This window comes from Pinus tabuliformis, chromosome Q (genome assembly GCF_031772625.1).
Source record: "Pinus tabuliformis cultivar Carrire ecotype Pingquan chromosome Q, CPIR1, whole genome shotgun sequence".
Classification (NCBI taxonomy): domain Eukaryota; kingdom Viridiplantae; phylum Streptophyta; class Pinopsida; order Pinales; family Pinaceae; genus Pinus; species Pinus tabuliformis.
Genome location: NC_142296.1, coordinates 423703448 through 423720745, shown reverse-complemented (window position 1 = coordinate 423720745; position 17298 = coordinate 423703448). Strand labels below are relative to the sequence as shown.

The window sequence follows — 17298 nt, the reverse complement described above, 5'->3', positions numbered from 1 at the left end:
TGTTCATTTATGTAATGTAAAGGAGGTTTCCCCCTCGAAGAGGCTGAATTCTAAGGCGTTGATCTTTCTTTTCTATCTTTTCTTGAGCTGGTTTCATAACAAATTATTTGATGTAAAGAAAACAAAAAATATATGTTAAGACTCAATGTTCTTTCTGTGGTTGCAATGTTGGTTAAATTGATTATTTTAAACACTAATGTTGTTTTTATGTACAAAATTATACATCTCTGGTCTTAAAATGTCCTATTATGTTGTTCTTCTTTAAATCCAATGTGTGAAATTTAGATGTGTTTTTTCATTTATGTTGCTTTGCTCTAATGGCATTGTTACTATTTTATATCTTTCTCTTGCATTTCTGATTGTTGTGGTCTTTTGTGTGGATCCTTTCACTTTTTTCACGTCATTCATAAATGAAAATATTGTTTACATTTATAATATTATTGTTGTAACTTCATGTTCTAGGTGTTTATATCAACATTTTTTAGATTTATACTATTAATACATTCATGTATTGATATAAATGTATTTATGGCTTAAATTCTATTTATTGTTTATAATGTAGTGATATAAATGTGTTATTATTAATGTAATGATGATTTATCATGTTTTAATGCTTTATGGTTTGCAATGTGGTTCTTATATTGGTTTTGGTTTATGTTTTTTATTATTTTTTTGTGTTATAGCATTATTTATGTTTATAATATTGATGCCATGGATTTAGGGCTTAGGTTCGGTTTACTATTTCCTTGGGTTTATAATATTAAATGATTAGGTTTATTTGTTCTTTAAGTTTGTAATATTAATAATTCCTTTGGTTTATCATTTATTCCCTTTGTTTTATTAATCCCCAATATTAAGGTTTAAATAATAGTCCTAAGGTTTAATATTAATCCCTTACATTTACAATGTTTATCCCTTCAATTTATTAATGTGCTACTTTCATAATATTAACAATACCTATGGTTTATTGATCCATTAGGTTTATAATATTCATAGTCACGTGGGTTGATCAATCCATTGGGTTTAAAAAATTAATTCCTATTAATCCCTTCTGTTTTTAATATTGATCCCTTGCCCTTTTTGATCCCTTTGGTTTCTAATATTTTTCCCTTGGTTTTATTAATTCCCAATGGTTTATAATATCAAATTATTGGGTTTCTTTGTTCTTCAACTTTTTAATATTAATAATTCCTTGGGTTCATAATCGCTTGAGGTTTTAGTGTTAATCCCTTGGGTTTATTATTCCTTTGGGTTTATTATATCAATCCCTTGGGTTTATATTATTAGTCCATTTTGTCTAATAATATTCTCTTAGGTTCATAATCCCTTGGGGTTTTAGTATTAATCTCTTGGGTTTATAATATCAATCGCTTAGGTTTATTATTCCCGAGTCAAACATGGTTTATTATAATGTCGACAATGGTCCAACATGGAATTGTGATAAGGATTGTCTCAATATGAAAATCAATGATGGTTGATCATGTTTATTTTAATGTTTATAATATTTGTCTTATGGTTTATATAAGTTGGGTTTATAATATTAATCCCTTGGATTTAATATTATTCCTTTGGGTTCATAATCCCTTGGGGTTTTAGCATTAATCCCTTCATTTTATTATTCCTTTGGTTTTCTCATATTAATCCCTTAGGTTTATAATATCGATCATGGTAAACCATTTTCAATCATAGCCAACCATGGTCAACCATGCTTGAATGTCACATTATGACAAGGATTGTCTCACCATGAAAATAAATAATAATCCCTTGGGTTTATTATTCCTTTGGGTTTATTATATCAATCACTTGGGTTTATTATTCCATTGGGTTTATATTATTAGTCCCTTTTGTTTAATAGTATTCCCTTTGGTTCATAATCCCTTGGGGTTTTAGTATTAATCCCTTGGGTTTATAATATCAATCGCTTGGGTTTATTATTCCTGAGTCAAACATGGTTTATTATGATGTCGACCATGGTCCAACATGGAATTGTGATAAGGATTGTCTCAATATGAAAATCAATGATGGTCCATCATGTTTATTTCAATGTTTATAATATTTGTCTTAGGGTTTATATACGTTGGGTTTATAATATTAGTCCCTTGGGTTTAATATTATTCCCTTGGGTTCATAATCCCTTGGGGTTTTAGTATTAATCCCTTCATTTTATTATTCCTTTAGGTTTCTCATATTAATCCCTTGGGTTTATTATTCCCTTAGGTTTATAATATTGATCATGGTAAACCATTGTCAATCATAGCCAACCATGGTCAACCATGCTTGAATGTCACATTGTGACAAGGATTGTCTCACCATGAAAATAAATGATGTTTATTTTAGTGTTTGTAATATTTATATTTGGGTTTACGAATGTTGGGTTTATAATATTAGTCCCTTGGGTTTAATATTGTTCCCTTGGGTTTATAATCCCTTGGGGTTTTAGTATTAATCCCTTGGGTTTATTATTCATTTAGGTTTATAATATCAATCCCTCGGGTTTATTATTACCTCATGTTTATAATATCAATCATGGTAAACCATGTTTGAATGTCACATTGTCACAAGGATTGTCTCACCATGAATAAATCATGTTTATTTTAGTCTTTGTAATATTTATATTTGGGTTTAGAAATGTTGGGTTTATAATATTAGTCCCTTGGTCTTAATATTATTCCCTTGGGTTCATAATCCCTTGGGGTTTTAGTATTAATCCCTTGGGCTTAATATTATTCCCTTGGGTTCATAGTCTCTTGGGGTTTAGTATTAATCCCTTGGGTTTATTATTCATTTGGGTTTATAATGTAAATAAGTTGGGTTTACTATTCCCTTCGGTTTATAATATCAATCATGGTTAACCATTGTCAATCATAGCCAACCATGGTCAACCATGTTTGAATGCTGCATTGTGACAAGGATTGTCTCACCATCAAAATAAACCATGTTTATTTTAGTGTTTGTAGTATTTATATTTGGGTCTAATATTAGTCCCATGAGCTTAATATTATTCCCTTCGGTTCATAATCCCTTGAGGTTTTAGTATTAATCCCTTAGTTTTATTATTCCTTTGGGTTTATAATATCAATCCCTTGGGTTTATTATTCCCTTAGGTTTATAATATCAATCATGGTCAACCATGGTTGAATCTCGCATTGTGACAAGGATTGTCTTACCATGAAAATAAACCATGTTTATTTTAGTGTTTGTAGTATTTATATTTGGGTTTACCAAATTTGGGTTTATAATATTAGTCCCATGGTTGAATGTCGTATTTTGACAAAGATTGTCTCACCATGAAAATAAACCATGTTTATTTTATTAGTTGTAATATATATATTTGGGTTTACCATATTAGTCCCATGGTTGAATGTACCATTTTGACAAATATTGTCTCAACATGAAAATAAATCATGTTTATTTTGGTATTTGTAATACTTACATTTGGGTTTACGATTGTTGGGTCTATAATATTAGGCCCTTGGGTTTAATATTATTCCCTTGGGTTCATAATCCCTTGGGGTTTTAGTATTAATCCCTTGTGTTTATTATTCATTTGGGTTTAATATCAATCCATTGGGTTTATTATTCCAACAAGGTTTATAATATCAATTATGGTCAACCATGGTTGAATGTCACATTGTGACAAGGATTGTCTCACCATGAAAATAAATCATGTTTATTTTAGACTTTGTAATATTTGTGTTTGGTTTTACGAATGTTGGGTTTATAATATTAGTCCCTTGGGTTTAATATTATTCCCTTGGGTTCATAATCCCTTGGATTTTAGTATTAATCCCTTGGATTTATTATTCATTTGGATTTATAATATCAATCCCTTGGGTTTATTATTCCCTTTGGTTTATAATATCAATAATTGTAAACCATTTTCAATCATAGCCAAACATGGTCAACCATGGTTGAGTGTCGCATTGTGACAAGAATTATCTCACCATCAAAATAAACCATGTTTATTTTAGTGTTTGTAGTATTTATATTTGGGTTTACCAATGTTGGGATTATAATATTAGTCCCATGGTTGAATGTCACATTTTGACAAAGATTGTCTCACCATGAAAATAAAACATGTTTATTTTAGTGTTTGTAAATTTATATTTGGGTTTACAAATATTGGGTTTATAATATTTGTCCCTTGGGCTTAATATTATTCCCTTGGGTTCATAATCGCTTGGGGTTTTAGTATTAATACCTTGGGTTTATTATTCATTTGGGTTTATAATATCAAAACTTTAGGTTTTTTATTCCCTTAGGTTAATAATATAAATCGTAGCCAAACATGGTGAACCATGTTTGAATGTTGCATTGTGACAAGAATTGTCTCACCATCAAAATAAACTATGTTTATCTTAGTGTTTGTAGTATTGATATTTGCCTTTAAAATGTTCGATTTATAATATTAGTTCCGTGGGTTTAATATTGATCCCTTGGATTCATAATCCCTTGGGTTTTAGTATTAATCCCTTGGGTTTATTATTCATTTGGGTTTATAATATCAATCCCTTGGGTTTATTATTTCGTTTGGTTTATAATATCAATCATGGTAAACCATTGTCAATCATAGTCAAACATCATCAACCATGGTTGAATGTCGCATTGTGACAAGAGTTGTCTTACCGTCAAAATAAACCATGTTTATTTTAGTATTTGTAGTATTTATATTTGGGTTTACCAATGTTGGGTTTATAATATTAGTACCTTGACTCAATGTCGCATTTTGACAAAGATTGCCTCACCATCAAAATAAACCATGTTTATTTTAGTGTTTGTAATATTTATATTTGGGTTTACGAATGTTGGGTTTATAATATTAGTCCCTTGGGCTTAATATTATTCCCTTGGGTTCTTAATCCATCGGGGTTTTAGTATTATTCCCTTGGGTTTATTATTCATTTGGGTTTATAATATCAAAACTTTGGGTTTTTTATTCCCTTAGGTTTATGATATAAATCGTAGCCAAACATGGTCAACCATGTTCGAATGTCGCATTTTGACAAGGATTGTCTCACCATTAAAATAAACTATTTTAGTGTTTATAGTATTGATATTTGGGTTTACCAATGTTGGGTTTATAATATTAGTCCCTTGGGTTTAACATTATTCCCTTCGGTTCATAATCCCTTGGAGTTTTAGTATTAATCCCTTCATTTTATTATTCCTTTGGGTTTAGAATATCAATCATGGTCAACAATTGTCAATCATAGCAAACCATGGTCAACCATGTTTGAATGTTGCATTGTGACAACGATTGTCTCACCATCAAAATAAAACATGTTTATTTTAGTGTTTGTAATGTTTATATTTGGGTTTAACAATGTTCGGTTTATAATATTAGTCCCATGGGTTTAATACTATTCCCTTGGATTCATAATCCCTTGGGGTTTCCGTATTAATCCCTTAGTTTTATTATTCCTTGGGGTTTATAATATCAATCCCTTGGGTTTATTATTCCCTTAGGTTTATAATTTCGATTATGGTTAACCATTGTCATTTATAGACAACCATGGTCAACCATGGTTGAATGTCACATCGTGACAAGGATTCTCTCGCCATGAAAATAAACCATGTTTATTTTAGTCTTTCTAATATTTATATTAGGGTTTACCAATGTTGGGTTTATAATATTGGTCCCTTGGGTTTAATATTATTTCTTTGGGTTCATAATCCCTTGGGGTTTCAGTATTAATCCTTTGCGTTTATTATTAATTTAGGTTTATAATATCAATCATGGTCATCTTTATTAATCTCTTGTATTTGTAATATCAATTCCTTGTGCTTCTTGATCCCTTAGGTTTTTAATATTTATCCGTTGGGTTCACTAATTCCTTAGGTTTATAATATTAAACAGTTGGGTTTATTAGTTCCTTGGGTTTATAATATTAGTCCTTTTTGTTTAATATTATTCCCGTTGGTTCATAATCCCTTGGGTAATAATAAACAAAAAGGACTAATATTATAAACCCAATGTATACAAACCCTAAGATAAATATCAAAAATACTAAAGCCTAAAAATAATAATAATAATAATTAATAATACTAATATTATTATAATAATATTAATATAATAATCATAAATATATAAATATATCAGAATATAGTTGTTATTATTTATATAGTTATTAATTATCATAAATAATTGGTTTTTAATATTATTATTATAATAATATTAATTATATTATAATAATTATTATTATTATATTTGTATATTATTATAATAATATAATGATAATCTAATATTATTATGAGCTATTTTTATTATTAATTAATATATTAAGAGTTTATTTTATTATTATAATATTAATGCAATACTTATATAATAATATATATAAATAATCTAGTTGTTAATATTTATATAGTTATTAATAATCTTAAATAGTTAGTATTAAAAAAATTTATAACAATTACTAATGAGGTTGATATAAGCCTATTTGTGTATATCAACCACATTGGATTTAATGTGGTTGTATATATGTTTCATATACGTCTATCAGCGATTGATAAATGTACTTGTGCTAATTGTAAATAATCAAGAACTATACTTCGGTTGCCTTTTTGTACTAGCAGTAAAAAGCAATGACTATGACTCTTTCAGTAATTTCAATTTGGTGGCAGGTTAAAAATGTTTGATGTCAACCAGATATGCTAGCACTGGCTGACATTAATGCCTGCGTGTGTGATGAAATAAATTCTGGTAATGTGGCGTGACAACTAGCATCACTTTGCAGGATCTGAGGTGTAAAGTCCTCGGATGCGCGGGCGAACCGGGCACGGGCGTGCAGTGCACGGCGAGTTGGGCCCCGGGTGACCCGAGCGCGCACATGGGCAAGCGATGGTTAGTGCGATGGGCGGTCATGCACGACGGTGTGACCGGTTCTTGCGACGAACGATATGCGACGAACCATGACTTGCGACGAACGAAGGACAAGCGGACAAGTGACAAGTGAGGATATGCGATGGCTTATACCCACGGTTGGAGGCGTTGTGCGATGGGCAAGGCCGACTCACGATGGAGTGGAGGCCAACTCACCATAGCGCCCATAAGGGGTGTGTATGGCGTTTGTGGGGCGGTCGGCTGGGCAGCCCACCCACATGCTATGGAGCGTATATATGCATTGTGTTGAAGCTCATTTGCATCAACAAACTCGCTCATCATCATACGCACTTCGCTCTTGGAGAAGAGGTAATTGTGCGCAGATTTGAGGAGAGGTTTAGGCGCATAACTCATGCGCTCTCCTTGGGTCACACTTGGTGGAAACACTCTTGGTGAGAGGTGAACGCGTTGGGCAAGACGTGCCCGGGGTGATCATGCAGAGGTGTTGGCTGTGCCTAGACTTGGCGAGGGTGTCTTGGTGGCTTGGGTGAGCGCCCGCCCATCGTGCAAGTGTGCACGAAGATTTGTTGAAGTGTTGGGTTGTGAACGAAGGTGTGCCTCGGTTGGAGGCGCCCGTGTGTGGCGACTTGGAGGCGCGCCCAAGTTGGGCAAATGACACGACGGTGCGATGGGGTGAACGAAGGTTTGGTTAGTCGTATGGCGACCGTGCGGAGGTGCCAACGAGCTGGGCAACCGAGTTTGCCAAAGTTGTGAAAATTGACTAAGTGTAAATTTGGGGTTTCCCAAGATTTAGCTTGTACATTGTAAAAGTGAAGTTTATATAATATATTGATATATTGGCAGACTCATATTGCAGGGAGTTGCCCCTCCCTTTATACTGTTGTGCATTTCTCTTGTATAATGTTGTTGATAATGAATGTGTATGGGTGTTCATTGGTATAAAGGCACATTAATAATACTTGGTTGCGAAACACAAACTAAGTAGGAGAAAGTGAATTAGATGTAGTCCACAAACATAAGTATTGGTGAAAAGAAAGTGTTCGGTGGTGCCGCACCTCGCTATAAGCCGTTGAAAGACTACCGCAGGTGTAAGGGCGTTATATGGGGGATCATGAGACTTATCTGGTGGCGGGGTCCAAGAAATCGATGGACTCACGATGGTGGCGACGTCGTCGTCTTTATTGCATTCTTCTTCAAGGTTGGGGAGGCTTGGTTTCGAATCCGTGGCGAGGAGGCTGCAGCGGCAGTGCTATGGTGGATTAAAGATTGGGCTAGAGCAAAGAGATGAATATTCGAATGACAAAATCACTGCGATTCCTGATCCTCACCATTCTGGGCACAATGCCGCTGTTGGTGTTCAGCAGCGCCTTTATAAACAGAGTGGCTATGTATAGTATTGTGAACCAGGCATTGGTCCCAGCGTTCCTCGTATACGGGGAGCAGCTACTGGCAGGCCCCGGCCATAGCGGTCCCACAGCTGGTATCTTTAATTAGACGACATTGTTAGCCTACGTCGCGATCGAGTTAGGCGAGGCGGAGCAACGCCAGCTAATCAACAGTCTAATGAACTATAGCATGGGCAGCGACGCGCACTCAATCAAATTTCACTAGGTGTTAGGGGCTTGGGTTCAGAACAAGCGATTCGACCCACGGGTCATCACGGAGCTGGGCGATCTGGTGAAAACACCCTTGGATCACCACTACAAAGACACTAGGTCTCTGGAGATCCGACCCGGACAAGACTACCGTAGTTGCACCGTGGTGGGTAACAGCTGCATCCTTCTGCAGAAAACCCAGGGTCAGCTGATCGATTTCCATGAGATGGTAATTCGGCTCAATAAAGCCCACACCACCAGGGGTTTCGAAGAAAAAGTGGGCTCGAAAACCACTCTGGCGTTCATCAACAACAATATTCTGCATGGCTGTGCGAGGAGAGTTGGGTGTTTCTGCCATTCATATGGGGAAGGAATTCCAATTATGATATACATCTCCCAACCTGCCCAATTCATGGATTTCGTTCGCTGCAACGCGTCCCACAAGGCCCCCCTTGTAAGGCCCTCGTGACTCGGGCAGGCACGCGACGGGCGGGTGCCCCTTCACACAACGGTCGAACACCTCCTTGCACGGCAGATGGACGGTGGGCACGACCCGGGTAGGCACGCACGGAGGGCAGGTGCCCTTGCACAATGGGCAGGCGCCCCGTGCAAGATGGGCGGGCGCGGTTACCCGGCGAGCGGAAGTGGGCATGGTCACCCGACGAGCGGGCGCGGTCACCCGACGAGCGGGTGCGGTCACCCGGCGAGCTGACGGTTCAACAAAACAGGCGGGCGCAGGCGCGGTCACCCGACGAGTGGGTGCGGTCACCCGGCGAGCTGACGATTCAACAAACAGGCGGGCGCAGGTGCGGTCACCCGACGAGCTGACATACACGATGAGCGGACGACCCGTGGGCGACCCGTGCACGATGGGCGGGCGACCCGTGGGCGACCCGTGCACGATGGGCGGGCGACCCGTGGGCGACCCGTGCACGATGGGCGGGCGGCCCGTGCGACGAGCGGGCAGTGGTGAACAGCGGTACCTGGACCTGACGAAAAATGCGACAAAGGCATGCGACGGTTAAACTAAGTGCAGCGAAATACTTAGTGAAATAATGCGAAGAGGCCGAAGCTTTATACCTAGCGTGGAGAGGCTTTGCCCATGGGCAAAGGCCGACTTGCAAAAGGTTAAGGCAGGGGCTTGTAAAACTATTTTATGGGGTCGGCCTAATGGCTTGACACCCCCTCACCAAATGGCAAGCAAGCGTATATATGGATGGCGCAGAGCTTCATTTGGATCATCATTCGATCAACGCATTCTCTCTTCTACGATTGGAGCAGGGGTAAAAAGGGGCGCAGTTAGAGTGCGCACATCTCATGCGCAGAAGTAATAAGTGCGCAGATTTTACCGGAGCTTGACGTGGGTTAAACGAAGGGTGATTTTAAGGCAGTTTTGTGCAGAACCGAGTTGGAGGAGTTCTGGTGTCTCGGGTGAGCACCCTCCTACCGTGTGAGGTTGGCACATGGTTGTAAAGGATGTCTTGCCTTGATTGTAAATATTTCTAAGTGTTGGCCTTGGATTTTGCCAGGCACACTTGTATGATGTATTATTGAAGATTTTCATAATATATTGTTATCGGGCAGACTTGTTCGGGAGTTGCCCCTCCCTTTATACTTGTGTGCAATTGTTATTGTTCTGGTTAATTGCATATTGGATAATGAATGTGTATGGGCTTCATTAAGTATAAAGGTTAATGCATTTTACTTGGTTGCGAAACACAAACTAAGTATGTTAATGTGGAAAGGCGTAGTCCATGTGCACAAGTATTGTTAAAAAGAAAGTGTACGGTGGTGCCGCACCTCGCCGGACACGGTTGGAAGACTACCGTAGGCCTGGGGGTGTGACAGGTGGTATCAGAGCAGGGTTGCTCGTAAAGGTTTGGATAAGGTTCAGGTGTTGAAGCATATCAGAGCTCGGTCTAGAGCTGGTGAGCAGGGTTGCTCACACACTTGGAAGTTTGGCAGTTGACAAGGTTCTTGCAGGTGAAGGAAACCGTTTCACACAAAGTGAGACAAGGGTTGGTTCTATTGCAGGTGACTTGGGGAAGCCGTTGAATGGTTGAAACTAGGTCGCAGAAGGGCAAGAAGTTGTTAGAAATGGCAACTAATTCTCAGGCTGGGTCTAGTCACACAATGAAGGATACTACTCTTGGGTTCATTGAGAAAGTGATTGAAAGAATGGAGACTTTGGAGACTTCTTGGAACCAAGATGTGGACTCGCTTGCTAAGGAGCGAGAAGCCATCTCAAAGGCCAAGGAAGAGTTTGAAGAACTCCGGGCACAGCATGATGAGCTCAAGGCACAGTATGAGTACACTGATCTTATGTGTACACAACTTGAAGTAAGGGTCAAGGAGGTTTAAGAAGCAAGGGATCAGGGTCTTGCAAAGATCGTGAACTTGAAGGGAACTCTTGACAAAGTAAATAAAACTCTTGATGAGGCCAAAGATGAGATTGCGGTATTGAAGAGGGTCGTGAGACATAACTCAGGTGGAGGAGTGCCTCATGTGAAAGTCAAAGAACCAGAATCTTATGATGGTACAAGAAGTGCAAAGACTCTTGGCAACTTTCTATGGGACATGGAACAGTACTTGGAACGATTGAGTCTACCTGATGGGGAGACACAAGTCAAGGTGGCTGCTCAATTCTTGATACAGGATGCTAAGATGTGGTGGCGAAGGAGGGTGGATCAGATTATCAATGGCAATGCTGATGACATCACTTCGTGGGATGACATGAAGAAGGCTTTGCAGACCCATTTCAGTCCTCAAGATGAAACGTGGGAAGCAAGGACGAAGATCAAGTTCATCAAACAAACCGGAAGCCTACAAGCATACCAGCGAGAGTTTTCGAGTGCAGCTCTGGAACTTCCCGACATGGCGGAAAGGGACAAGGTGTTCAACTTCATTATTGGGTTGAAGCCTTGGGCACGCAATGAGGTGAAGAGGCAGAAGATTAGAACACTTGAAGAGGCTTTTGCTGTAGTTGATAGGTTGGTGGACCACTACGATGATACTTCTAATGAGAAAAAGAAGTCCGACAAGCCAAAAGAAAAGAAGAAGGATGATGCTTCAAAATCGGATGATAGTCCGAAAGTGAAGAAGCCTTTGAAATGTTGGATATGTGCAGGACCACACGTGGTGAAGAATTGTCCCTCTAAACCAAAGGTGGTCGCTGCTGCACAATCTGATGATGATGACAATGCTTTTGTAGGGATGATGCAGATACTTGGTGCCTCTGCTACTACGGAAGTGACTTCTAGAAGAGATCCGGAGAGGAACAGGTTGGAGTATGTTCAGATGAAGGTTGGAGGTGCTGATGTACTCACTATGGTGGATAGTGGGGCTTCACACAACTTCATGACTGAAGATACTGCGAGAAGGATTGGGCTGAAATTTGTACCAGTGAAGGCACAAATGAAGACAGTGAATTCTCCTCCTATGGGAATTCTTGGTATAGCTGAAAAAGTGGACACTACACTTGGTGAATGGACCGGAAAGGTGGACTTCACTATAGTTCGGATTGATGGCTATGAAGCTGTATTGGGGATGGAGTTCATGAAACAATTTGAGGCTATGGTTGTACCACATTTGAGGAAACTCTTCATTTATGATGGAAAGGAAGATGTACCCATTGGTGTTCCAACCATTGGTGTGACAAAACCTGATCATAAGTTAGGAGGAATGCAGGTAGAAGATAAAGAGAAGGTGAACAAGCGGTTGTCTACTGTTGAGGCAAAGCTTGTGGAGCAGTCATTGGTCATCCGATCACTTTCAGATAGCATCTTGGACTTGTCAAGAAGGCTAGAGCTGGTGGAGGACGATGACGATGACGATGAGATATATGTGAGGCCGAATATCCAGAAGGAAGATCGGGAGGCATATCTACAAAGGATGGAGATCGAGGATCCTGATAGATGGATTGAGCTGATTAGTGAGGGAGATCCTTCAGGCTCTTCTCCCTCCACATCTTCTTAGATGACATAGAAGATGGGGCTCATTGTTAGCTACTCATGGCAGTGAGCCCTCAGATATGTTTGAGCAGGTATGATGGTGCAGGGATGGCTTGGCATCAAGCATCATGACATGCTGCAGATGGATGGGGTTTCCATGGACCTGAGCATGGGTAGTTTTACACATAGTTGATGATGGCATGATGGAGATGGAGCTTTATATATGTTGCAGTGATGTTTGCCTTATATGGAGGAGTCTACATCATGGTTGATGACGATCTTGGTGGAGAGCTACCGGGATGGTGTGTTGTCGAGGACGACAACGATTTCAGGTGGAGGAGGATGTAAGGCCCTCGTGACTCGGGCAGGCACGCGACAGGCGAGTGCCCCTTCACACAACGGGCGAACACCTCCTTGCACCGCAGATGGACGATGGGCACGACCCGGGTAGGCACGCACGGAGGGCGGGTGCCCTTGCACGATGGGCAGGCGCCCCGTGCACGATGGGCGGGCGCGGTTACACAGCGAGCGGAAGTGGGCGTGGTCACCCGGCGAGTGGGCGCGGTCACCCGACGAGCGGGTGCGGTCACCCGGCGAGCTGACGGTTCAACAAACAGGCGGGCGCGGGCGCGGTCACCCGACGAGCGGGTGCGGTCACCCGGCGAGCTGACGATTCAACAAACAGGCGGGCGCGGGTGCGGTCACCCGGCGAGCTGACATACACGATGAGCGGACAACCCGTGGGCGACCCGTGGGCGACCCGTGCACGATGGGCGGGCGACCCGTGGGCGACCCGTGCACGATGGGCGGGCGACCCGTGCGACGAGCGGGCGGTGGTGAACAGCGGTACCCGGACCTGCGACGAAAAATGCGACAAAGGCATGCGATGGTTAAACTAAGTGCAGCGAAATACTTAGTGAAATAATGTGAAGAGGCCAAAGCTTTATACCTAGCGTGGAGAGGCTTTGCCCATGGGCAAAGGCCGACTTGCAAAAGGTTAAGGCAGGGGCTTATGAAACTATTTTATGGGGTCGGCCTAATGGCTTGACACCCCCTCACCAAATGGCAAGCAAGCGTATATATGGATGGCGCAGAGCTTCATTTGGATCATCATTCGATCAACGCATTCTCTCTTCTACGATTGGAGCAGGGGTAAAAAGGGGCACAGTTAGAGTGCGCACATCTCATGCGCAGAAGTAATAAGTGCGCAGATTTTACCGGAGCTTGACGTGGGTTAAACAAAGGGTGATTTTAAGGTAGTTTTGTGCAGAACCGAGTTGGAGGAGTTCTGGTGTCTCGAGTGAGCACCCTCCTACCGTGTGAGGTTGGCACGTGGTTGTAAAGGATGTCTTGCCTTGATTGCAAATATTTCTAAGTGTTGGCCTTGGATTTTGCCACGCACATTTGTATGATGTATTATTGAAGATTTTCATAATATATTGTTATCGGGCAGACTTGTTCGGGAGTTGCCCCTCCCTTTATACTTGTGTGCAATTGTTATTGTTCTAGTTAATTGCATATTGGATAATGAATGTGTATGGGCTTCATTAAGTATAAAGGTTAATGCATTTTACTTGGCTGCGAAACACAAACTAAGTATGTTAATGTGGAAAGGCGTAGTCCATGTGCACAAGTATTGTTAAAAAGAAAGTGTACGGTGGTGCCGCACCTCGCCGGACATGGTTGGAAGACTACCGTAGGCCTGGGGGCGTGACACCCCTGCTCGTTACCGATGCCCGATTCGACAACCTGCGCAGCAGATTAGTGAAGTATTATTTCCTCAAGATTTTTGTGGAGACCACCGGGAAACATCCGGACAAATGGAGCAAGGCACACGAAGGCCCCATAGTTCCATTACTCCTCTGGAATGCACGCCGTGATGATTGCATTGGGGATTTGTGAGAAGGTGAGTCTCTTTGGCTTCAGTGAGTCTGCGGAGGCAAAGCACCATTACCATACAAATCAGAGGAGCGAGCTCATGCTTCATGATTATGAAGCCGAGTATCGACTGTATCGTGATTTGGCCGATAGGTCACCCGATATACCTTTCCTAAGCGAGGTAGGCATCAAGCTTCCACTTGTGGAAATCTATTTATGAGGTTCCTTCTCTCTATGATTCGATTCGTTTTCTATTGGCATCGGATTTTTGAATTTTTTCGAAGTGTGCAGTATTCATCCATATTACAGACTTATTAACAGAAAAACATGATGATCAATTGTAAGGAATATGTTTACATACAAAAATTGATTTATTTAAGGCCATAAACAGAGTTTTGAAATGATGGAAAATGAAGCTTTTAGCGCAGGGTTAGTAGGCATCATAGCGATGCAAAAGTTAGAGAATTAGAGCATGGAGGTAGCAAGCTAGACAAATTCTATCGAAATGAGCACCCTAAATCTTAGATAATCAACACGTTTTTGACTCTATCTTGCTCTATTGATAGTCCTGGCCAGGGGTCATGCGAGATTATGCTGGGAACTATCTTTCAAAATTAGTGGAACTGTATATGGAACATAAAATTTAATAAAATTGGAAGTATGGAATGCGAAAGTTAATAAAATTGGAATTTATGATGAGTGGAATAAATGGTGGTAAATGTTTATAGAATTTAATTCATAATAGGTTTAATATAAAAGGAATAAAAATAAAAACTAATTAAATTTAATATTCTTGACTATAATATTAAAAATAAAAAAATATAATTATTTTTCAAACAAATTTCAATTTTTTATTATTATAAAATTATTTTGGAAATTAAATATTTATTTAGAGCTGCTATATAAAATAAATCTTTCTCATATAAATTAAATTATTGCTAATGAATATCATCATATATTCTACATTGTCAAAATTAAGAATAATCATAAAAATTAATTGAATTGTAAATTATCATTATTATTAATTATTAAAAGAATTAATTTTTCTTTGGCCTAGAGACAATGATAGAATGTTCTATTAAAATACTCCATAGTGAAAAGGAATAGGGTGTTCTGTTAAAACACTCCATGGTGAAAAGGTCATCAGTTCGAAACTCTCTCGGAAAAAATTTAGTCATGCTAAGGCTTGGTGTGGTCCAATCTAGGTGCAATCCCCTAGTGATTTTGATAGCTTAGATGTCCTTGGCTTGTGGGTACTCAAACCACATGTTACATCAAACAACATATTAGGTCTCGGAAAAAATCTAGTCATGCTAAGGCTTGGTGTGGTCCAAGCTAGGTGCAATCCCCCAGTGATTTTGATAGCTTAGATGCCCTTGGCTTGTGGCTACTCAAACCACATGTTACATCAAACAACATATTAAGTCTGCTCGTCGTTTGACAACTCACATTACCTAACAAAAAAATTTAAAAAAAAATAATATATGAATTAAACATATATAGATTTAAAACCTTGCTCAAATTTACTTAGTAAGTCACTACAAATTTGAAGTAAATGTGAATACAAACCATGTATGGGAAGTGACCTAGTTTACCTAAAAATTATGCCATCATTAATTGGACTCAAAGCATTAAAAGGTATGAGATATTCCACGTGAGTTAATAGCATTGAGGAGTTTGTTATATTATTGATCCAAAAATCACTAACTTCTAACCCTTGGTCAAAATGTCTAAGGATATATTCCTTTAATTTAAACACCAATAAGCAAGAGCTCATTTGGCCCCAAACCACTGGTGTGACTTCTTATCTCTCCTCAACTTGACACCATTCTCATACAATCAACCCATCCTGATAGTTGTATCATTCGTCTCAACCTAAATTAGGCCCTAAATTAAGGTTAATGGATTAGGGGTTTAGGATGTCACAAGATCAAGTATATTTTATTGTAAACAAAGAAATTGTTTGATGATAAAAATTAGAGGCATCCCTCTAAACAATTTGCTCGTTTTCCCATTTTAGGTTTCTAGGGTAAATCTCTATGTATTAGGTAATTTCCATTATTTTACCGTTTTGGTTATTAAGAATCTATGTATGCATTACATTATTGTATAGGATTTAAAACATACAGGAAACACCATACATGATCCTTTTAATGAGCTAAGCTTCAATGCAATCTTTAAGGAGTAGACCTTTTAATGAGATAAGCTTCAATGCAATCAATACAAGCTAGGAAGACTCCACCCTTATTTATAGCTAACTAAAAAACCTTAATGATAACCCAATTCTATCTATCTACCACATTACATTAATTCCATGGTAACTAACCACCTAGCCTTATTTGATAATAAACATAATGGGCCTATGACACACTACATGAATGGTCCACAAAAATACATTATTATTATTCTAATGGGCCCTTTAACCTCCCATTACAACCCTAGGGAAGATCACAACAATTATAATAAAATCATGCATACAATAATAGCAAGGAAACATAGTTATGCATGCAATAATGGCAAGGAAATATTATGATTATGACAATAATATATGAACTAAAATTCCTTGTTAATGAGATAAATATTATGATTATGACAATAATATATGAACTAAAATTTTTAATTAAATACAAATAGAACCTCAACACAAGTTTCACGGAGCCACAAAATTCACTACAATTATGCATTATCACTAAAGTTACTACCTAATTGAATCATCTTACCCATTTTTTTTCAGTTCTTAATAATAATCCTTCACATGATTGAGATTATAACATATGATTTGAAATATGTGGATAATTCTGGTATAAATACAACCACACAACTCTTAATTATAACAACCACTCACCTCTATTATTAAAGTAAAGGTATTTTCTATTCCAGTTTAAATTTAAAAATTTTCATGCATTTCTAATCCTCCCCATATATTATTTAATTTTTGTGTTCATTGCCATGAAAATGTATAAATATAATAAGATGTTTAGGGAATTATTTTGACTTGACTATTTATGGAGCATGAGGGGGTGTCCTAGCTAAG

General features: G+C 38.8%; 1 pseudogene; it reads left to right on the top strand.

Annotated features, from left to right (window-relative positions):
* The first annotated feature begins 8092 nt into the window (after nt 1–8092).
* On the top strand, nt 8093–14484 carry LOC149220011 (beta-1,6-galactosyltransferase GALT29A-like; annotated as a pseudogene).
* The last annotated feature ends 2814 nt before the right edge of the window (nt 14485–17298 follow it).